General features: G+C 38.2%; 1 protein-coding gene across 12 annotated transcripts in view; it reads right to left on the bottom strand.

Annotated features, from left to right (window-relative positions):
- Nucleotides 1–4,274, bottom strand: part of sox5 (SRY-box transcription factor 5) — a 244,954-nt gene extending 240,680 nt beyond the window's left edge. For 8 of the 12 annotated variants that reach the window (XM_083527961.1, XM_083527977.1, XM_083527964.1 and 5 more), the window contains exon 1: nt 4,015–4,160. The gene's annotated coding sequence lies outside the window, so the exon portion shown is untranslated. Of the gene's footprint in view, nt 1–4,014 lie in introns of all 12 variants that reach the window. The other 4 variants (XM_083527975.1, XM_083527972.1, XM_083527962.1 and 1 more) reach the window with 4 other exon arrangements.
- Between the last annotated feature and the right edge of the window lie 19,666 nt (nt 4,275–23,940).

The raw sequence follows: 23,940 nt of genomic DNA, 5'->3' as shown, positions 1-23,940 counted from the left end.
GGAGGGACATCACAGGAGAACATCCTAACCCCACTTATAAACACACACACACACACACACACACACACACACACACACACACACACACACACACACACACACACACACACACACTACTGGCATTACCAAAGCAACTAAATAATCTTCTAGACTGAGTATAAACTATTAAAATGAATAAAAATCACTCTTTTTTGACTAAATGTTTACAGTATTTTGAAGTGATACTTGGCATTTTAAGGTAATGTTTAATGGCCCACAATTTATTAGGCCCACTGCTCTTTTCTCTGTTTCACTCTCTCTATCTTTCTCTTTCTCTATATTTACATTTATGACATTTGGCAGACACCCTCATCCAGTTATCAAAATTTATACAATTGACAACCCTCTGATTAGAAGTTCAACATCTTAACCGCATAAATATTCATATATGGTGTGCATATATATATATATATAAACCTGATTCTGATTCTGATTCTGATATATGATAGCAGACAGCCAAGGTGAGGGACGTGTAACAGCCATTAGAATCCTAAATGCTGAGTCAATTCTTTTTTACTTAATTATGACAAGACAGAAGTACTTTCAATTAAACCACAGGCAATGAAACGCAAACTTTCTGCCACCAGAGTAATAATACATGGTCTTTTAGTTACATTATGTGAAGCAGGAAAAAGATTGTGTGAATATTGACTCATTTTCATTTGAAAATCATTCATAATTTGACTTGAACAGTCTCACTTTATTTTAAATATTCCTGAGATAAAAATAAATTAGATTGCTAAAAACTATTGCTAAGATAAAAAAGAAGTCACTATATGATGCATGAAGAAACAGTTCATGCTTTTGTTACCACTAGCTTTTTTCTCAGGATATCAGTATGTTGTAGTAAATGCTGTAATAAACTCCTGTTAGTCCCAATTCCTGCAGTAAGTGTATTTAAGGGGTTGCTCAACAGCTTAAGATCTGTGTACTGATCCAAAAGTCAGGGGTTCAAGCCCCAGCAATGCCACTGTTGGGCCCTTGAGCAAAGCTCTAACCCTTTTCTGCTTCAGGGGTGTGTATCATGGCTTACCCTGTGCTCTTACCCTAGCTTCCAAACATTCTGGGATATGCAAAGAAACAAATAAGTGTATCTACTGTACATACCAAGATATGACCACATCACATTTTCTTTTTCTTTTAATCCAATTTAACAGCTTTGATCAAAAGGTACAGGCTCTTTGTTAGTACCTAGAAAAGTGACGACTACCTGTACATCGGGGGCAATGCTTTCTCCTACAAAGCCCTACAGTTGAAACAGCTTTAAGACACTTATGCAGCCTCAGAACAGAAACAACTTTTGACATGCATTTTTTTAATACATTTGTATTTGGTAAAGGGGCATACCTGTAGGGTTCTGGTGAACTGAGATGCTTGGATGCTGTTGATTTCCCCTAATGTGCTCACTCAGGTTTATTGATAGTGGAGTGACTGGCCACTTATTTGCAAGCAAATGGGAACTAACTTCAGGAAGGGATTACACTTGCAAACTTGGAAACTAAAGGAATACCAAACCACTTCCAGCATAGCATTAGTTAGGCCAGGAATCATTGGAGGCACTGCAATGCAAATCACTTAGATTTATGTGAATAAACTAAACTGTAGCTATACTGTTTTCTAGTTTGCTCATAGCATCAGCGGTAAATATGTTGACTCTCTGCTGAGTCTTTCATGAGCATGAGAAACCCTTGGTGTGATTTTTGACGTCATGCTTTAAATACACATTATGTCCAAATAAAACACTGACATGAATGGGGCAAATATTTTACCACAGTGACCCCCCCAAATTTTACAATAAGGAAGAACATTTCTACTTTTTATTAAGGCTGTGGGCACCCTACAAGGCTGACTTCCACCTAGTTACTCAAATGATGGATTTGTGTAATTACATAAAGAAAACCTGATTCTGTCATCTGTACAAGTCCCTGAAAACGAGCCGTTACTGTAGAAATGATAAGATATTCAAACAAGCGTATTAATGTAAATCTGTCAGGGCTGTTGCTCGAGCAAATGAATGAACATGTGTCAGGACACGGGTAATAAACGAGAAGAGAGGGGGAATATCCAGTGTGTATGAAGCCTTGCTGGTCTAAAGCGGCCATTATTACAGTTTACACTCGTCTAGGATTCAATGTAAAAACTGGACAGTCTGATAAGAGCGAGTGGAGCAAAGTGAGTGAGAGATAACGACAAACACACACACAGAGAAAGAGAAAAAGAGTCCAAGTATTTCTCTTTCCCTTCTCTCGGAAACCAATCCCTGATTTGAGCTCGAGATAAACACCACACCGGCAGCGCTGCCTAAATTACTCCTACTGAAACATTTCTACAAAAGAAGCACTTCTCGAGCGGAGTTGAAGCACAGAAATGTAACTCAAGACACAGATGAATAAATACTTAATCTTTGGTTTTTGTGGAGTGCACTTCCAGTGAGTCGAGAGTTGATATGAGAGCGATCAGCAGAAATAACTTGAAATAAAAGCTAAATTATGCAACTATAATCAGAACAACTAAACACAGAAATATCCTTTTAACACAATCAATACAAAAAAGAAATAGTGTTAAATAAATAAATAAATAAATAAATAAAAATCGCTGAAGTTACATTTATTACATTTGTTTTTTGTACCTATTTTGGGGAAAGTCACATTTTTACTTATTAAACAATACATGATTTTTTATTATTTTTGTTATTATTATTTTAAAACATTTTACTGGATAAACTCTGCATGCTGGAACAAAATTTATTTTATTTAGAGATGATCTGATATACACTTACATGCTTTGCTAACAAAAATAAATAATTCCTGACAGGTTCAAACCTGGAAAAGTTACTATGTTGAGAGTGTTACAGAAGACAATGTAACATAGAGTTTTTTGTTTGGCCACAAGTAATAAAATTCTTCTTTCGGCTGCTCCTATTTAGAGGTCACCACAGCAGATCAGCCGTCTTCATACCCCCCTGTCCTCTATATCTGCCTCTGAACCCAACCACCTGCATGTCTTCCCTCACCACATCCATAAACCTTCTCCTTGGCCTTCCTCTTTTCCTCCTTCCTGGTGGCTCCATCCTCAGCATTCTCCTACTGATATACCCCATGTCCCTCCTCTGCACATGTCCAAACCATTTCAATCTCACCTCCCTCACCTTGTCTCCAAAACGTCCTACATGCGCTGTCCCTCTAATAAACTCATTTCTAATCCTGTCCTGTCGTCACTCCCAACAAACATCTCAACATCTTCAGCTCTGCTACCTCCAGCTCCACCTCCTGTCTTTTATTCAATGCCACTGTCTCTAAACCATACAACATCGCAGGTCTCGGCACAGTCTCACAAACTTTCCCTTTCACTCTCGCAGATACTCTTCCATCACAAATCACTCCTGTCACTCTTCTCCACCCACTCCACCCTGCCTGCACTCTTTTCTTCACTTCTCTAACACACTCTTCATTACTTTCCCCTGTTGACCCCCAGGTACCTGAACTCCTCCACCTTCTCCACCTCTTCTCCATGCAACCGCACCACTCTTTCATAAAGATCAAAACTGAGGAATGATGGCAGTTATTGTGTAAGATAATCATCAATACATTCATATTTATACACAAAATTAACTTTTTTGTTGCATCATCACGAAAAAAGTGGCAGTAAACCCAGAACGATTAATGCTCAAATAAATAAATAAATAAATAAATAAATAAATAAATAAATAAATAAATAAATATGACATTCAGAACATGTGAAAAAATGCAAGCAATTGTACACTTCAAATACAAAAACACACACACAGAACGAGAAAGAGAGAGGGGAGAGAGAAAAAGAGAAAAAGAGAGAGAGAGTAAGACCATCGGCATGTTCTCGGGAACGCGTAAGCGCTCCAAAAACGCGCACGCGCTCACGCACGCACGCAAACCCACACGCGCGGTTTGAGTCGGTGCATGTGCGTGAAGTTCAGTGCGGTGTCACTCAGCCACTTACCGAACAGCTGCACGAGAAGAATCTCTGGATGTGGAGTGAAGAAATTATTTTTTTTGTTTGTTTGTCTGCGCGCGCTCAGGGATGGGGTGAAATCTCCGGACTGGTCATCAGGGCTGCTTCACTCACACACACACACACACACACACACACAGGGAGAGAGAGAGAGAGAGAGAGAGAGAGAGAGAGAGAGAGAGAGAGAGAGAGAGAGAGAGAGAGAGAGAGAGAGAGAGCAAATTACACAAGGCGAAGGAAAGGTCTCCTGAGGGAGGAGGAGGAGAAGGAGGATTGTCATCGGTGTGACGCGCGCGCACTCGTGTGCAGGAGTCGAGCCCTGGTTACCTGCAAGGTCTAGAGGAGGAGTGAAGATGGACAGAAGCTCAGACAGATCAGGACATCACCGGAAAAATATCCGAACAAGAAGTGCACCAAACACACCGGAACTCTCATCCCTTTCTTTCTTTCTTTCTTTCTTTCTTTCTTTCTTTCTTTCTTTCTTTCTTTCTTTCTTTCTTTCTTTCTTTCTTTCTTTCTTTCTTTTCCTTTCGTTTTTCTTTTCCTAAACTCTCCAAAGGACAAAAGAGAGTTAGTCCGCGTGCATGGATGGATGGATAGATGGATGGATGGTTAGATAGATAGGAGGCTGGGTTGGAGATACAACTACATAGAGAAAGAGAGATGGAGAGAATAGTTCACGGAAAGACTAACACATCGAGCGTGAACGCGCTTCTTTCTCATTTTCATACATCTGTCACGCTTTTGGTCTTTTTCCACGTTTATATAGTTTGTGCATATCTGTCTTTATTTTCACCTCTCTCTCTCTCTCTCTCTCTCTCTCTCTCTCTCTCTCTCTCTCTCTCTCCCTCTCTCTCTCTCTCTACCTGTGCCGCGCAGGTGCCAGCAACCGGTGCGTGCGAGCGCAAGTGCGCGCGCTGTCTGCGTTTTCCCGAATCCACCTGCAACGTGCCGCAAAAGAAGAAAAGCATCACTATTATTATTATTAGACATACTTTTATTTCATTTCTAATTAATACATTACTTTTTTTTAAATAAAATACTTTGCATATAAATATAAAGCATATATAATTAAAAAAAACTCTCAATGGCCTTTTGTGCATATTAAAAAATGAATAAAAATCTATTTTATCACTGTAAAGCTTCTTTGGGACAATGTACATTGTTGAAAATGCTATAAAAATAAAATCAAAGTTGTAGTTATATGTGATACAAAATATATCACATAGATATTCTTAAATAATATATTTATAGACATTTATTCCTCATTCCAGTAATAATAAATTTTCTATTCAATCGCACCCTTCTACAAAATGCACCCTGTACTAGATTCATTAGTGTTTTCATTTTCATGCTCGTAAACTAGAAGGTCATCATTCATCTGACCGAAGTTTCACATTACAGGGTGAAAACAGAATGAAGCTTAATGTCAACAATTGGAACAGTTCAAGCTGGATGGTAATTAAAGCTCGGATTTGTTAAACACAATCGATTAGGAAGTAAATCTCTTGGCATTCACGAGATCAATCTGTGGCCTGACATCAATAAATCTACAGGGTTTAATCTATATGGCTTAATTTAATCCAAAGTTAAACTGAAGCTTTATAAAAACACATACTCTGCATATTAGATATCATACTGTACTAAATCTTCCCTCACTGCTGGATTAAATATGTAATCAGGATGCACATTTATGGATTTTCTATATATCTTACATTCTTAAGAGTTCCAGGTGAAATTGTGCACATTTAAGATCTAAAACATGGATGGAAAAAGAGAAGAACTGCACTTTGATCACTTGGATTCTGCACAAGCCTCAGACCTGATGTTTTTCTGATATTTTGTTTTATTCATGAGGATTTGTCGAAGCTTTGTCAAAATATCACATCTCATGAGAAAAAACCACAACATCAACAACAACCGCAACAACACAAAGCCACCCATACACAGGCTACATGTAGCTTCATTTCCCCCCCCCCCCCCACCCCCCTCATGAGTCTGTTAAAGAAATGTGAGTCAAGTGACTGGGACACATGTTTCTCATCTCCTTTCCTCACAGGAACATCTGAAAGGCTGTCAATGAGCTAAACGGCCCGGTTTACCCATCATTCACCGCGCCACGCACCATCCAGGTGCCAGACTTAGCTTATTACATAAATTCATGCACATGTACAATCTGACATGTGATGTGTTCAATCACAAAATGCACTCAGTGTGTGTGTGTGTGTGTGTGTGTGTGTGTGGGGCTGAAGTGTCTTTTCAAACATCATGTGCTCCTTTAGACTGCAAAGATGAAGATAACGGACAGATTCGCCCTCTAGCGGCAAATGTCTGCTACTACAGAACAGCTCTGAGGTACAATTGCAGGAAAATGTGTTATTTTATTTATTTATTTTAATTTATATTATATTATGTCAAGATATTATGGATTGTAGGTCCAAACATAAATCACACTAGCCCAGGACACTGTACTAAACAGTATATCAAAGTTATTACTGTACTAAGAAGTAAGTATGGTATGGGTTTTTAAGTAGTCTCAATCTTTACCAAATGCCCCTGTTAAAGCAGCTACAGCGAATAAATATATATCACAGTCGATTGCTATATCAATTGCAGGGATAGAGCTTCTCGTGCCAAGCCCCACAGTTATGGAGCAGTTTTCCGGTTTGTGCTCAGACTAGGTCTAGGTTGAATACATGTTTGTTTAGTCAAGTTTGAAAAAAGGCTTAAAAATGGTTATAGACAGTTTTGGTAAACTGGAATGTTTGAATGCTATCACTTCCCAACTTTAATATTTTCACTCAATTTTGTTGATATTGGAAGGGGCTTCCTTATATCCCAGAGCTCCCTCACATCTCCATTACCTTGTTCTCCCTTTCAGTTATACTGTCATAGGTAGTCTTGCCGGAGTCTTTACCATTACATGACATAATACACTGAATAATCCATGTTTTTCTTTCTCTCCCTTTTGAGCTACAGGTGCTCCTGAAGAACCGGTAATCCTATCTGCTCTGTGGACCTGCCCTATCCACCCTAAAGCCCTACTTCTGAATGGAGTTCTCTTCAGTTGGTAACCACTCACTGCTGCTGAGGAGCCTAAGATCATAGTGAATGTTTAGATTCGAGAGCAATAAACATGGACTGTAATTAAAATTAATATATCAAATACTACACATTTTTTGGGCCACAATGACCAAGATTACGTTTTACACTCGAGTTGATGTCAGAGAACTTGATTACTTCTAGGTGGAACTATAATGAATGGACATTCGAGGTCCTTTTGAATCTGGTTTTCCAAGTTTTTTCTTTATGGAGTTTTTCCTTACCACTGTTGCCACTGGTTTTATACTCAATACTACTATACTAAACAGCAATTCATCAAACACCACACTAAAGCCCCACTTGTTCAACACTACATTTATGGCAATTTGGCATACTCCAATAGAGTTCACTAGACCGATGATCAATTATTTAATTTATATAACAAAGCAGTTAAGGGTTAAAGGTCTTGTTCAAGGGCCCAGGAGTGAGGGCTTGAACTCACAATCATCTGATCAGAAGGCCAACAACTGAACTACAGAGCTAACCCCCTACCCCCCACCCCCACCACCACTACTAATCTCATCTGCACCAAACAGGATGGCAGATTGACCGTATACTCCACAGCATAGTACTATACACACAGTACTGTATTAATCAGCATAACTTTGCTAATCAGTAATAAAATAAGTAGACCAGTATTTTACTAAATGGTGCTAGCTGGGCTTTTGCCAACTCATGGTACTCCAACCTTGATTGTATTTGTATTTATAGAAAAAAATATTTGGGCATCTTTTATCACTGCATTTTTAATAAAAAAGTAGATTTTCTTTTTCTCTCATTTGTAATTAATAAATTATATACTGCCCAAAGTCATTTCTGTAAGTCACTCTGTATAAGGGTGTCTGCTAAACGCTGCAAATGTGTATATTAATAGCTCAGGTCCTTCATCACACTATTACAGTAACAACATGTCGTCTTTCTGTATGTTGTTTTTTTGGTGCAGTGTTCATCAACGTTAGGAAAATGTGCATCGAGGAAGCACGTGAACCGAGAATACTGCAAACAGGAAGGAAGCGGGAAACGCAGAGTGATGCTAAACTGTTTTTTTTTGTGGTTAATTAAAACTTAATTTGACATTTTAGTAATTGTATTTTTTGGAAAAGATTAGATTTTGGTTTTGGAGAAGATTTATTTCAGATACGTTTGGTTCTGAAATTTGTTCGTAAACTGCCTTTTGGCTTAAAAATAATTAAGTAAAATGTAAAAAATTAAAAAATATATAATATAATAAAAAAATATGTAAAAGAAAAATGATCAGATTTGTATCCCTTAAGGTTTTAATAGCAGTACTGGGGGAAAGAAAGTGGCTTTTTGCCAACTCTAATCTTATCATTTCACAATTTTACATAGCATTCTGTAATTTTTTGTTTAGTTCATTACACAGAAAAGATTACAGCACTGCAGTACTACTATATTCATCAAACAACAATTCATCAAACAGGCTGTTAAAAGATCACAATATACAGTATACATTATATTATACATTACATTTTACATTACAACGCAACAACAAAGCATTGTTGCAGCATGTATGTAGTACTGTAAGATAGTAAACTCCACATCATACTACTATACAAAAGTCAATTTACACAGTACGGTACAATATTATAACTAGACTTGTACTAAATAGCATTTCAGTATCCACATAATACTATCAAACTACAGTCCTGTGTTGATGAGCAGGTCAAAATAATTTAGTACAATGCACCATTGAACAGCATCTATAATGCAAAACGTTATATAATAATTTTATATTTAATTGCATACTCCGCATCGAACTACTACAACACAGAACACTACATTTACATTTATACACATTTACACTGCACCATTAAACAGCATATCTTCAGAATTACTTTATATAATTATTACTTTTAGCATACTATTATACCAAACAAATTCATGACACTGATTATCAAAAGACATCACAACTTACTGAACATTAGTTTATGTCCATATTAATATAAAGTGTGTCAGAACAGTACACAATTATACTAACCAGAATTACACTCCACATCATACTACCATATTATACAGATCAAAATAATATAATACAATGCACCATTAAATAGCATCGATAAAGTATTTTGTTATTCATTCATTCATTCATTTTCTCCCGCTTATCCGTAATTCGGGTCACGGGGGCAGCAGTCTAAGCAGGCCCCCGCCTGCTGCCCAATCCTCACAGTACCGTCCCTTACGGTCCCTCCTGCAGGTGGTGAGCCCACGGGAAGGTATTTTGTTATATAATTATCAATTCGAATCAGTGCTAATAATACTAAACCGCATACTACAACACCAAACAGGAGTTTATAAAACTTATTACTATTAATACTAATACTAATATACATTTTTGTCCATTTGTACACTAGTGCAATACACTACTATACTACCTGGAGACTAAACGGCAGGTCAGTATTACAAAATACTCCACATCATACAACCATACTAACATAAATAAACAAACAAATTGTACAGTACAGTATACTCTTCTACCAATCATAAAATTCTGCAAATGTTCACATAATTTCATGGTAAATGACTTTTCATATTTATATTGTTCATATTAATTCCCCTCCATTAGATTTATACTGTTTTTAGACCTTCATCGATCAGGACTAACGTAATATGAAAAAAACTATATATATATATATATATATATATATATATATATATATATATATATATATATATATATATATATATATATATATATATATATATAAACCCATACACTTCATTTAATGAATGAATCATTGAAGGTCCAGCATTACATTTGAACATTGTTGTGTGTGTGATATAATAAACTCAAACATTATCGCCCCGTATTGTTAACATTTCCGCATCTAACCATTTCTGTTCTGTCAAATCTGATCTATTTTGACATCATAATTAGACTTGGCTCCACGCAAGCTCCTGTACGTCTCACACCCAGATACGAGAAGTTCATTGCGACGCCTGTGTGCAGACAGAAGTGTCTCTGTTCTCTGCTTTCTCGCAGGAGAAAGTGTGATTACTGATGAACGTTGGACAGGGATTGGGTTAAAAGAGGATGCAAAAGCAGTCCGTGGCTCATCAGCACTTATCCAACAGTGTGTGAAATGTTTAATACGTGCGTGTTCCGTCCCCAGCTTACATCTGTCTGCTTAAAGCTTTATTACTTAAGAGGGGGAAAAAAACACATCTCTCGATAGAGCGAGGGAATAATAAGTAAAGCCGACAGCGAATGCAAACATGCTCGTGCACAAGCTTACATTAACAGGAACACACACACACACACACACACACAGCAAGCTGCCAAGACAGTTCTATGCCTAATAACAGAGATGTCAAAATGTGACACCACACACACACACACACACACACACACACACACACACACACACTTTCTCTCTCACAGGCATTTAATACAAACAAATGAAAAACATTAAAACTGAAATGCAAGACTATTTTGTCAGCACTCCTGCTGGAATACTGCATTAGCACAACATTTTAGATTCTAGATCAATTTTAGATAATTATTGGGTAAATTCAATTCACATATTACATTTACAGAATTTGGCAGATGCCCTTTTGACCAGGCGCCAAAAATCTTAACCACTGAGCTACTTACTCCCACAAAAATATTATTATTGTGTATATGCAGATTTTCGTCTTAATCTTAACAAAATGTTCTTTCTTTTTCTGTGAAGATTTGATTTGGACGGGGATAAAAAGAAAATGGCACACGTAAGTTATTATTATTATTCACACTCAGCTCATTAGTGTTTTGGGAGACCACGATTTCTCTGAGCATTGAGTATTTGGTCAACATCCACCATTCGCAACCATGTAAACTTACTTAAATGCCATTTACTTCACTCTTCTGCAGTTACACCGTTTACAGTGTTCACCTTGACTCTGTTCACTCTGTCATTTTAATTCACCTCAATGCTGCTGTGTATTAGCTCTTGTATGTTACTCCAAATTCAACTGCACTACCACATTACATCTTCAATTCAATTCATTTTTATTTGTATTACGCTTTTAACAATGAACATTGTCTCAAAGCAGCTTTACACAGATAATGTGTGATTAAAAGTCAATATGTTCTTTATAAGTGTAAGTTTGTCCCTGATGAGCAACGCAAAGGCGACTGTGGCGAAGGAAAAACTCCCCGAGATGGCATAAGGAAAAAACCTTGAGAGGAACCAGACTCAAGAGGGAAACCTCATCCTCATCTGGGTTGCACCGAATGTCCATTTGTAGCAGATATACGATGTTGCGGCGTGCAGTGATGGTGATCAGAAGCGAAAAGTAGTCCTGAGTCAATGTAGGAGACTGTTGACATTAACTACAGTCTAATCCATCCTCAAAGCTCCCGTTCTTACTCCGGAATATTCACAGCGTATGTACTGTGTATATATACATATAATCTCTTGTCATCTTTCTGTAATAATTTGACAAAAAGACATGAAGCGAAGATGCTGTGATTTTTATTGGGAGTGGTGAGGATAGACAGAATGAGAAAAGAGTTTAATAGAGGGACTGCGCTGGTTGGACGTTTTGAAGACAAGGTGGTGCGATCGAAGATGGTTTAATCACGTGTCTTGTCTGTCTGTCTATAATAATATTATAATCTATAATAATTCTTAACGTTTTGCATCATGTAAACGCCTGTGTGGAAAATTCTTTATATTATTAGATTTATTTTTTTTATAGTTTTTCATAGTTTTCTTATTTTTTATTACATTATTACTTCACTACCTGCATAATAAAGTAAACTTATTACTTTTATTTATGCTTTAATACACGATCATGTGACATACCAACAAATCATTTTCGACTCATTTATTTATTTAAATGCAATTTTTTATTTTCACTAAAAAAATGTCCACAAAACATTTTAGAAGATACACAATAACACGTGTGTGTCTATTGTCTGATTTTATTTTATAGTACCTGGCTAGCTTAATATAAAATAATGTGTAAAACTAAAGAACTGTAGATATTGAATGAAAGATTGAACATTTTTCATTCAAAAAAAAAATTTCTTTCAGTTGTATAATTGTGTACAAAATCTAAATGTAATCTACAAACAGAAAACCAACACATACTGTATAAGAATGTGTGACTTTGTGTGTTTGTATAATACAGTATGCCTGAAATATATGGATATGATATGAATATAATAAAGGCAGTTTACCTGGTATGACACTCATCCCTGACATGAACTGGGATGCAGTTAGATGTTGCTGTGTGTAATCTTAAGTAACAATGAATAACTTGTTATACAGGTGTTTAAATGAAGAGGTAATAAGAAACAGATGAGTGATTGTTCAGGTGCATTGGAGGATCTGGTCCGGATCATCTCTGGAGCTAAATCGGACAATTTATCAAACATCTGGCTGAACGCACCAAAAGGCTTCATGAGTATGTAGCATGAGCCAGCTTAAATGCTTGATCTAGTTTGCTTATTGCTAGTTTAATCTCCTGCAAGGATTCTCTACAAACGTCTCCTTTACAAGTGTCTCTGAGTAACAGGAAGCTGCTTAGTGCTGTTAGTTTGTGGACACCTGACCTGTTTTTCGAACATCCCATTCCACATTTTGTTCCCATTTGCTGTAATAACCTCCACTCTTCTGGAAAGATGTTCCACTAGATTTTATGGAGATTTGTGCTCATTCAGCCAAAAGAGTGTTAGCAATTGCTGATGTAGGTGAGGTAAGGAGGCCTGGGGTGCAGTCAGCATCCAAATTTCTCCCAAAGTGTTCAATAGGGTTGAGGTCCGAGCAGTATGTCAGGAGATCTGCTACTTGAACCAATATTAAGCATCTTTTTATGGAACTGGATTTGTGTACATTGTCATGCTGAAACAGGTTTGAGTCTCCTAGTTAAAGTGAAGGAAATATTTTATGCTATTGCATCCGTTGCTGTCCAAAAAAAACAGGCTTCTCCAGCTTTGTGGTAACAGTTTGGAGAGGAACCACATATAGGAGGAAAAGTCAGGTGTCCACACACTTTTGTCCTTATGGTGTATTTGATATTTGGCTTGTTATTTGCACAATCTACTGCATCATACTGCATGAATCCTGCTGTTATGTCCACTTCAATCTAATGCATTAGTTACACAAGACAGCACAGGACTAACTAAAGTGCAAACCACACAACACAACACAACACAACACAATATATATTGTATATTGTATATAGATTGTGTGTGTGTGTGTGTGTGTGTGTGTGTGTGTGTGTGTGTGTGTGTGTGTGTGTGTGTGTGTCAGTCCAATCAGTTTTTGTTAAGGAGTCTGTACTCCCTAACACCTATATGAATTAGGGGTGCCAATACTTTTTTTTAATGATAATAATAATACATTTTGTTTAAAGGCACCCTTCAAAACACTCAAGGACGTCGTACGATCGAGCAATAATCATAAATTCAAGACAAACAACAGCTGTTTACCTGTTAAAATTGATAGGAATCGGAAAAATCGGAAAAGAGGAGTTTTAAAGCATGATTTAAAAATGGTCAGACAGTCACTTTCTTGTTTAGATTGTGGAAGAGAATTCCAAAGATGAGGAGCAGCCCAGCTAAATGCCCTAGTGACTAAGCGAACAGAAGGTACGACGAGGGAAACAGATGAGGAAGATCTGAGAGTACGCTTTAGGATGTAAGTATAAATCAAGTCAGAAAGATATGAGAATGCAAGATCATGAAGAGCTTCAACAAGCAGAATCTTGTACTGCATTCGATATTTGACAGGAATTCAGGATAGATAGATAGATAGATAGATAGATAGATAGATAGATAGATAGATAGATAGATAGATAGATAGATAGATAGATAGATAGATAGATAGATAGATAGATAGAACTTTATTGTCATTGCATTGTACAGGTACACAGCAACGAAATGTAGTATAGATGATAGAGAACATTAGATGCCTAAACAATAACAATTAATCTCTAAATATATTGTATTTATTACATATTTGTGGCATTCGTGTCCATTTCTTTTTCAAGACGGGTGCCAATATTTTTTAAACTGAAGCTAAAACAGGAGCCGCACACATCAGATAAAGCTAGTGGGAGAAAATAGCTTTGTTTGCGGCTCCAGTAAGCTTGTTGTTTTTCTCTGTACATTTTTTTGCTATTGTTTTTGTTTTGGTCGAGGGCGCCGTAGCGTTGTTAATCTTTCATCATGCAAACTGCCAAAAGGTGGACGATTTATGGGGCGCTACGACTCAACGACCGGAGCTGAGGTCACTCCGTATCAGCTAGCGACAATGAATATTGTTCCTGAGCTCAACAGGAAGTGGCTGTGTGGGACTTCCTGCAGCTGATACGATGGACTGAGGCGGGCGTGGACATTGTTCCAGGTAGAGCTCGGCAGCTTCGTCTGTCTCGTGGGATCTCATGTTTTTCCGACAAAAGGCTCCAGTGTTGTGTACTTAATATAGAGCTGAACATGGAGCTGTCGGAACTAAGCTAGTCGAGCAGTCTGCGTGTGTGACTTTAAATAGCATGTGCATTTACAAACACACACATACAAAGACACACACACACACACACAGGTTCATTTCATTCGCTGACTCACATGGGTACGCTAAACGTGACCTCTGTTTACACACCAGTCTTGGGTACACTGTTATTTTTCTCCTCAACTATTTACATTTTGTCACAAGCTTTGCCACTTCTTTTTTTTTTGTTGTTGTGTGTCTGTGTTTACATGCAGCCATGCAATCATTTTTTTCTATCACACATCCGGCTGAATGGGATAATAACAACTTTTGATCATTCCTTTCAAAGCAATTCCTGCATTCACCGGGTTTTTACCTGTAATTCGAAGCGTCCCTCGGTGCTGGTGGCCTTGTGGCCTTTAAAGCAGCACACGGTATAATACTGACAGGCTTTCTGACCCCCACACACATACACACACACACATACGCACAAAAACAGGCTTTTCTTGGCAGATTGTAGGCTTTCACACCAACATTAGCTAAAAACATGTGGCTCTTTGGCGGAGCCACTGGAGAACAAATGCCCAGGAATTTTCCCAAATAACCTCTCAGTCTGCAGCCATCCCTGAGGGGATATAATAGGGCCTTGAAGACATTTTTACCTTCATTTCCACTGCAAAGCTTGTGGAAGCCATCGGCACTTTGAAACAGTGCCTTTTGTGGAAGGAAGATTTCTATTAACCTATTAGAAGGAACAGGATTGATGTTAATAACAAGCAACAGATGTGCAGACTGTTAGAGTTATATATTGAGGACAAAGCATGCTAACTTCTTGGGATTTTTATTACTCGCCTAACCTGTATGCTAGAAGTCAAAAAGGTGCTGGTCTTAGTGTCCTACACTAGGAGTCTAAAAACAGTTATGCAGTAGATGCTGTCTAGATGATCACTACAGATATGTACATACAGTAGTATATATTTTTATATATATATATGTTGTATTAAAAGACAATCACTAGAGGGCTTGTGTCAGTGTGAGAGAGGTTAGATCAAGATGGCTTGGTCATATGCAGAGGAGGGAAATGGGGTATATCAGTAGAGGATGGAGCTGCCAGGCAGGGGGAAAAGAGGAGGTTCATGGATATATTAAGAGAAGACATTCAGGTGGTTGGTTTAAAAGAGGTATATGTTGAAAACAGGGTGGTATAAAGACAGATGATTCATTGTGGTGACCTCTAACAAGAACAACCAAAATAAAGTAGATCACTAGAGGGTAGGTCCAAGCCAAAACAATTCCTACCTATGTTGATTTTTTTTTTTTTTATCATTTCCTAACACTAATCTCTCCCTCACACTAACATTAACCCCTAAACATAACCCGAAACCTTAATGCTAGCCATTGGATAAAAACTTTTCCTAACCATTCTCTAACCCTAAACCCAACTATAACCCCTGACCATACCCGCTCTCCAACTCCTAACCCTAACACCAGATCCTAGCCCTCAAACCTAATCCCAAACCCCAAATCTTAACCCAATTATGCTAACTTCTCAACCTGACCCCAAACCCATAGGGCAAAGAAGGACCCTAAAAGTACCCTAAATGTAACCCCAAACCCCAGCCCTTACCCCTAACTCTTAACTCCTCCAATATATATTCACTGATCCCTAACCCCAACCCTCACAACAACCCTTAACTCTACCAATCATTGTTCAATATCTTCTAACTTTCCTTAAACCCAACCTTTAAATCTATTAGTAATTGTTCAATAATCCTAAACTTTCCCTAACCCCAACCCTAATCCCTAACCCTTAACACCACCATTTATTTTCTATAACCCCAACCCTTAACCCTAACCCTTAACACCACCACTTATTTTCTATAACCCCTAACAACAAAAACCCTAATCCCTAACCCTTAACACCACCACTTATTTTCTATAAACCCTAACAACAAAAACCCTAATCCCTAACCCTTAACACTACCACTTATTTTCTATAACCCATAACCCCAACCCTAATCCCTAACCCTTAACACTACCACTTATTGTACGACTAACACTAACCCCCAACTCTTAGTTCTCAACCCTTAACTAACCTAATTAAAATCTCGGGTTAGGGTTTTTTGTGTTTTAACAATATTGTATTTCTCATTTGACGTTCAACGATACCGCAATGAATTCTGTGCACACTCAAGTTCATAGGATAGTTACTGTTTCGTCAAGCAGGAGTTCTAATTCCTCTGATTTCCTTGAGTTTTATGAATCATAAGCTATAAACTCTGAATTGAGTCACTAGACATAATATTCGAAGTCAAGTCACGAGTCTGAAACAAAAGCGTGAGTGTATTGAGTCAAGCCATTTGCTAGGTTTTTGATAAACATGTACATTAGTCTGGTCTCAGATTGTGTGCGATTCTTCCCAACCCCACCTCCAGAAAAAAAAAAGAATAATCTGTTCATGAAGTGTTGCCACTGTGTGGGCCTATAAAGCATCTCGAAATAATCCTTCAGCTGATTCATTTGACAGAAAGATTGGCGTAATTAATGGCCTAACAGTCCACATCTGTCGATTAGCTGTGAGTCAGCTTTTACTATATATAGTATTCCGTCTGACTTTATCCGAGAGTAAACATCCACCGGGTTTGTTTGTCATACCTCAGTGTAAATGCGGTGAGAGCACTTTTGTAATACGCAGTCCTCGCTCTGGCTTCGGGAACTGCGCCAAATGCGGGGAATGAAATAACACCGGGTTTGTGTTACCATAACTCTAGATTGTATTCATGTATCAATTAGTTTGCAAGCGGATGTGAGGCAGTAGCTCAGTGGTTAAGCGTCTGGACTTGAATTGGAAAGTCATGAGTTCAAATCCCAGCATCACCAAGCTGCTGCTGCTGGGCCCTTGAGCAAGGCCCTTAAGTGCTCAGTTGTAATTCGCACTGGATGTAAGCAAGATCTGGATTTTGGACAAGAGGTGTGTGAACAATATTTATACCACTGAGTGAAATTCTGGATTCTGATTGGTCAAAATGAGTAGATGGATTTTCTGAAACGTATTTGCAAGAACACCGGTACAGACATGTATTGGGAAATAAAACACATCAGAACATGCCATTATCGAAAAGTCTGTTGTGGATGATTATTTGTGACTATTTGTGATTATTAAGTGGGAAGGTGGTAGCTTAGTGGTCTACTAGGCCCCTAAGTTAGGCCCTTGACCACATAGCTGCTCAGTTGTATGAATATTTTAAATGTAAGTTGCTCCGAATAACGGAGCCTGACAAATGGTGTAAGTGTTGGTTCAGCGAGGACTCGTACAAGCGGTACATCTTTGCTTCAGCCTCAATGAAGAAATGTTGTGTTTTTGAGCCGAAGCCCGGCGTTCGGCGTTTAGCCTGGTCTCTGTGAGTCAGCCGGGGGGAGGAGGAGTCCTGAATAGGGTCCTTTGTGTCCTGCTCTGTTTTCACAGGAAATGACTGGCTCTTTCTGCTCCATTGGGGAATATGAAGCTGTGATCACCTAATCAAACTCAGCGGAGACACGGAAAGCAGGAGATGGAGAGCGAGAGAGAAAGAAAGAGCGAAAGAAAGAAAGAAAGACAGACAGAAGGAAAAAAGAATGAAAAGAGCAGAGTGGGGCAGTTAACCCAGGACCTATGGTTTAGTCAAACAGAGACACACAATGGATTCGTTTATGCTCTCTTTCTTCTCTGGCTTCTTTTTTTCCATGGGCGCCCCTATTCATAAATCCAGCCTGTTGTTTTAGTGACATGGTAAGTAGGTATGTAGGTAGGTAGGTATGCAAGCTTAATTTAAACATCAGGAAACATTGAGGGAGGCTTTAAGAAAAATATAAAAAGTGAAACATTTTAGGATCCTGGAGTAGTGATTAATTCCACAGAATTAAGTGTGAGTCAATCCAGACATACAGAGGAAACCGGAGAAAAATGGCGAGAAATGAGAGAAACAGGAGAAATAATTGAAAGATTTTTTTCAAAGCAAAATAAAAAAATAAAAAAAGATGTCAGGACTCGACCCTTGTAGGACAGCGAGGGGGAAAGAAAAAAAAACAAAAGCAGCAAAACTGACCCTTGACTCCATCACATGCAGCACCATCTTCTAAAGTGAATAAAAAGCGCCTCTCTTTTTCCCCTGTGGTGAATTGAAAAAAAAAAAAGAAAGACAGAAACAACAAACGAGGACCATTGCACAAGTGCAAGCTTTTTCAGACGAGGTCGCAACATCTTGAGCATTCCGTAATCAAAGCCGCGGCCAAAAAGGAACACGTCCATGTTCACAGGGTCTGCTTGGCCACCGGGCCGACGGTTCAGCGCACTCTCTCTCCAGTTGTGGATGTATAGCAGGGAATTTACCTTTTTATCCAACGCCCAACAACACAGTGTGCTGCGATCTTGTGTACCAAAACGTCGTGGCGTCGGGGTTCACGGGTCAATTATTGTCGAAGAAGAGGCCGCGAAGGAAGCGCAGAGTGGGAAAAAAACAAAGAAGAAAGATAGATGAGAGGTTGAAAGAGGACATGGTGGAAGACTGAGGAGAAAAGGGAACAAGAGAGTGGAGAAAAAGTCCCTCGGCTGCCCCGGGGCACAGTGCAATATTGATGGGACAGATGAGAGACCTTACAGACACCCACACACAACCTGGGGCTGGAAGTCCAATCTAAGAACACACTTACTTTAGTGAACACACTTACAGTTGTTCTACCACACACACACACACACACACACACACACACACACACACACAAACACACATCGACCCATTTCTACAATATATATTAAGATTCAGTTGGTCAGATGTGTTGAACGGACAGTTTTACGTAATTTACATTGTTAAAACGTAAACAATATTTGACGTACATGCTAATGCCCTGAAATCTAATCTCAGATCGATCAATATCAGATAATCAATAGAGCAATGGATCTGAAAAATGCAACTGACATTTGGCATTAAAGCTAAAAAAAAAAATACTGCAAATTTATGTGGTCCTTGTAATACATTATTGTTTCTATAGTAACACAGGGATTAACGGCAAATGTGCCAAATCTAAGGCTACGTCCACATTAATCTAGATTAGAAACATAACATTTTTATTTATTTTTTTTCCCCAAAGTTTTGGAATTGTGTTCACACTATAATGACCTTTCTTTCCAACATTTTTTTAAATCTCTCCTGTATGTTTACGTTGTGGGCCAAATAAGAAAACAGAGATGTTTAAAAACTGGCCGATTTTTGTGTCATGTGATGCAGTCGCATGACTTCGTTCTCCTGGAAACAAACAGGAAGATAGTCTAGGACAGGGGTGTCCAATCTTTTCCCCGTGCCGGTGTGGGTGCAGGTTTTCATTCCATTCAGGTTTCATTTCATTCATTCATTGTTTAGATCTTCATTTTCAATGGACCATCATTTGTGGCATTTGTTTGAGTGGATTGAAAGAAACCTGCACCCACACCGGCTCCTTGTGGAAAAGATTGGATGGTCTGGGGTCACCCACAGCAATGACTTCAACTGTCCTTTTCCAAAAGTCTTGAGACTTCTTTGGCCTTGTAGGATCAATTCACAAAGACGCAAGCTAGAGCTGTCTACATTTTGACTGTGTGCACAGTTTAGGGGATGTGTACAAAATTTTTAGTGTGAGCGAGCGTTTTTTGGAAAAGTCGCACGTGTCTAGTGAAAACCTCTCTTCAGGAAAGGGTTGATCGAGCACTTATTTTCACTTCCAGTTTTATACCTTGTTTTGCCTTTTAAACAGCAAACGCCGTTTTTAAAATCTATCAGGATTAACGTAGGATTAACCTAACAATAATAAGCAGATTGAAGGCATATAATAAAGCAATGTTTCCACAGAAGGAGTTTCCAGTGTTGGGGAAAGTCTTCAGGGCAGATGATTTTACTATTCAGAGTCTATAATGCATTTGCATCTCATTTACTTGAAAAGAATGTACCGGAAAAAACAGTTTGTAGATGCTGAAACATGAAAACAGGAACTACCCAGTTCCACAAATGTATCTAGACTGTATGGACACAAGTTTAGTCCACATTTGCTGTTATAATAACCTCCATCCTTTTGGGAAGATTTTCCTCTAGATCTTGGAGTGTGCTTGTGAAAATTTGTGCTAATGTAGCAAGCCACTGAAGCTCTTCTAGTCCAACCCATCTAAAGCATATCTTCATGGAGCTGGCTTTGTGCACAGGGGGCATTGTCATTCAGGATTGGATCTCCTACTCCAAGTGAAGGAAAGATTTAATACTACTGCCTTCAAAGACATCCGATACGATTGTGTGCTTCTAGCTTTGTGGTAACAGTTTGTTGACGAAGCACATGTGTCTGAAAAAAAGTGTATTGATTGCACATATTCCAAGGACATGGATCACATGGTAAATCTGAATAAAAAAAAGTAATCTGATAAAAGGGAAATTACAATGAGGTCCTTATTTTGTGTAGTGTTTGTGTGTATCTTCCCAGCTATTCTAGCCTGAGACTAAAAGGTCTTTTTGAAGGTGACCCAATTCGCCAACGTTCCACCAGGAGCTCGTTTGCTAAATCTACACCCGACAGCACTTCCTGCGTTGCTTAAGAAGCTCTAGAACTTCCTCGCACTTGACAAACCGCTTCTCCTGTGCATATGTAACATGGCATCGAATGTGCAGCACATGGCGCGTTCACACCGGTGGAAGCAGTCACCTCTAGCACCGCCGCTGGGCGTCTTTCACAAGCAGTGTCCTTTTTATAGCTTTGAAGCAGGTTGGTGTTGATTCAGAATGTCACCCTGTGTCTCTTCCAGGCCTCGCTGTCTCTCTGTCTCTTGCTGCACTGACGCACTTTATTCGTTTATTATGGAAATGGCGCGAGCTACGTCTCCAGATGCTGTCTGTCTTTCTTTTGCTTCGTATGTAAATATACATCGCTAATACACAGGCTAGGCAGAAATCTAAATAGAGAAGCTTCCAGGCTGACCGTCATCCTCTTCGTGCAAGTTTGCCCGCTGCCTTTTAAAGACAATAAGCATTGTTGGCGCCTGAGAGCTAAAGATGCCACTTAGCATGTGTTTAATACAGGAGCAGGAGAGGGCCGAGGTGCCAACACGTCTAGGAGAAAGCCCTAGGAGACTTAACAGTATTTTTTTTTTCTCCGGATTTGCACCGAAGTGCAATCAGAAAGCATGTCTTCTGTGAGGGCTAATGATTGTTTTTTCTTTTTGTGAGAGGTCAAAGGTCAATAGGAATTCCAAAATCTTTTAAGAGAATGATGTTAAGATCAAAGCACATTACAATGAAAAATGACGTGAAAATCTTGCATTTGAAAGAACTTCATCTGTTTCTCATTGTCTCAATTTTACGGTGGTACAATTTGCTCATCCAGGTGGTTTATGTGTACGGCGTGTCACATTTTAATGACATTAGAATTCTGTTTAAAATAAAATTTTACATAAATACAATCAAAAATAGAATTGTTATACAGACTTGTTATACACTTAATTGCATACACTGAAAGGACATACACAGTGCAAATATTTGGAGTGTCCCTTATATTGTCCATTATTTTCCTATAAAGAGCTCTCTCTCTCTCTCTCTCTCTCTCTCTCTTCGATCGTAGATTTGGCATAAAAATCGTGACACTTAAAAAAACCTGTCTGGATTTGAAACAAGTATAAATAATATATAAATATCAGAATGTTGTACATTTTTTTGTCGTTTTATTGGTACAGCTTTTTATTCACCCACTTGACATCCAACTAGAACAATTAAATATCTTAATTTGGGTTGATCTCAAATTCCACATACAGTATCTATACCGAATATGTTGTTTTTATTCAGAATAATTTTTTTTTTTTCTATAGAAATGATATAGAACTAATTGGTGAACACCTGACTATAAGATTCATATACCCTTTGGGAATTATAGAGATAACACATGAAGTTCTCTTCAATCAGAGGCCATTCTGCGGATGGTTCTACATGAACAGCCTAACGATCCATGAAATATCAAGAACTTTGAGGACGGATTTGGACTGTAATTAATATCAACTGTTTAATACAATGGCGCTGGACTGCAAGCTGCATAATGCAAATGCAGTTCTGCATTAAAGTGCCCATCACTGCACACCTCAACAATGATGGAGCAGTAATGAATGGACATTCAGTAGCACCCAGGTGAGGATGGGTACCCTTTTGAGTCTGGTTCCTCTCAAGGACTAACACCATCTCAGGGAGTTTATTCTTTCCACTGATTTACTCATTAAGGATGAAATTATACGGAATAATTTATGAAGTGAAAATCAGTAAATTGTAGTCTATTTATTTCCGAAAAGCTGCTTCGGGACAATGTCCATTGTTAATCATCGCCATATAAATAAAATGGAATTGAATTGAATGAACAGCATGAACAAAAAAATTAATAAAATTTAAGGTATATTATATATTTTATTTTATTCTCCTCTTATTCATCTCATATTTAAAAAATTTTTTTAAATCCTGCATTAACAAATACAATAATAAAGTGCAATTGAATTGAATTGATTTGAATTGAAATAAATGAGCAGCATGCAGAAAAAAAGGGGGAAAAAAAGATAATACTGTTCACTATCACTATAACATTATATATGTTCTTTTATTCAAAGTGTTTTAACTCCTATTTTTATTCTCTATCTTTTTTTAATCCCGTGTTCGCAGTTATACTACATTATAGAACCATTAAACACGTTTCTTCACCAGCATCTCTTTTTTTTTTCGCAACGTTAATAAGACAGACAAACACAAACAAAAAGAAATAAAACAAAGGCATCTTGTCATTTTATGTAGCAACCTCAACGCCTAAAAGTCTTCAATTTACAGCTCTGACCTCTGATACAAACTTACAGTTATATTTATTCTTTATCACCACATTTTCTGTGTCAAGTTGCTTTAAGACAATGTTCATTGTTAAAAGCGCAATACGAATAAAAATAAATTGAACTGATACGCAGCGCTGACACTAAAAACTCCTTCCACAAATACGAATTCACGTTCGGGTTTTGAGCCCCGGTATCACCAAGCTGCCATTTCTGGGGGGTTTTCTGGTTTTGTAGCACTTTAGTCCTGGGGGGAACGTTGTTTGGTTTCACTGTGTACTGTACTGTATATGGCTTGAATGACAGTAAAAGTCTCCTTGACTTGACATGATCTGCAATACTGTCAGAGCTGCTGTTATAGAAAACCAATCAACCAATCAGAATCCAACACTATACAATATAATGCACTGGGGCTGGATCAAGGTCTAGATCTGAACGGGTCAGTTTATTAGGTATAGAGTACTTGCAGTTGAACAGTTAGTACCTCTGGGAATCACAGATTCTCAACAGCACAGTAAGGATTATACAGCC

The sequence above is a fragment of the Silurus aristotelis genome (genome assembly GCF_946808225.1).
Source record: "Silurus aristotelis genome assembly, chromosome: 24".
Classification (NCBI taxonomy): domain Eukaryota; kingdom Metazoa; phylum Chordata; class Actinopteri; order Siluriformes; family Siluridae; genus Silurus; species Silurus aristotelis.
This window is presented reverse-complemented; position numbering and strand designations above follow the sequence as displayed.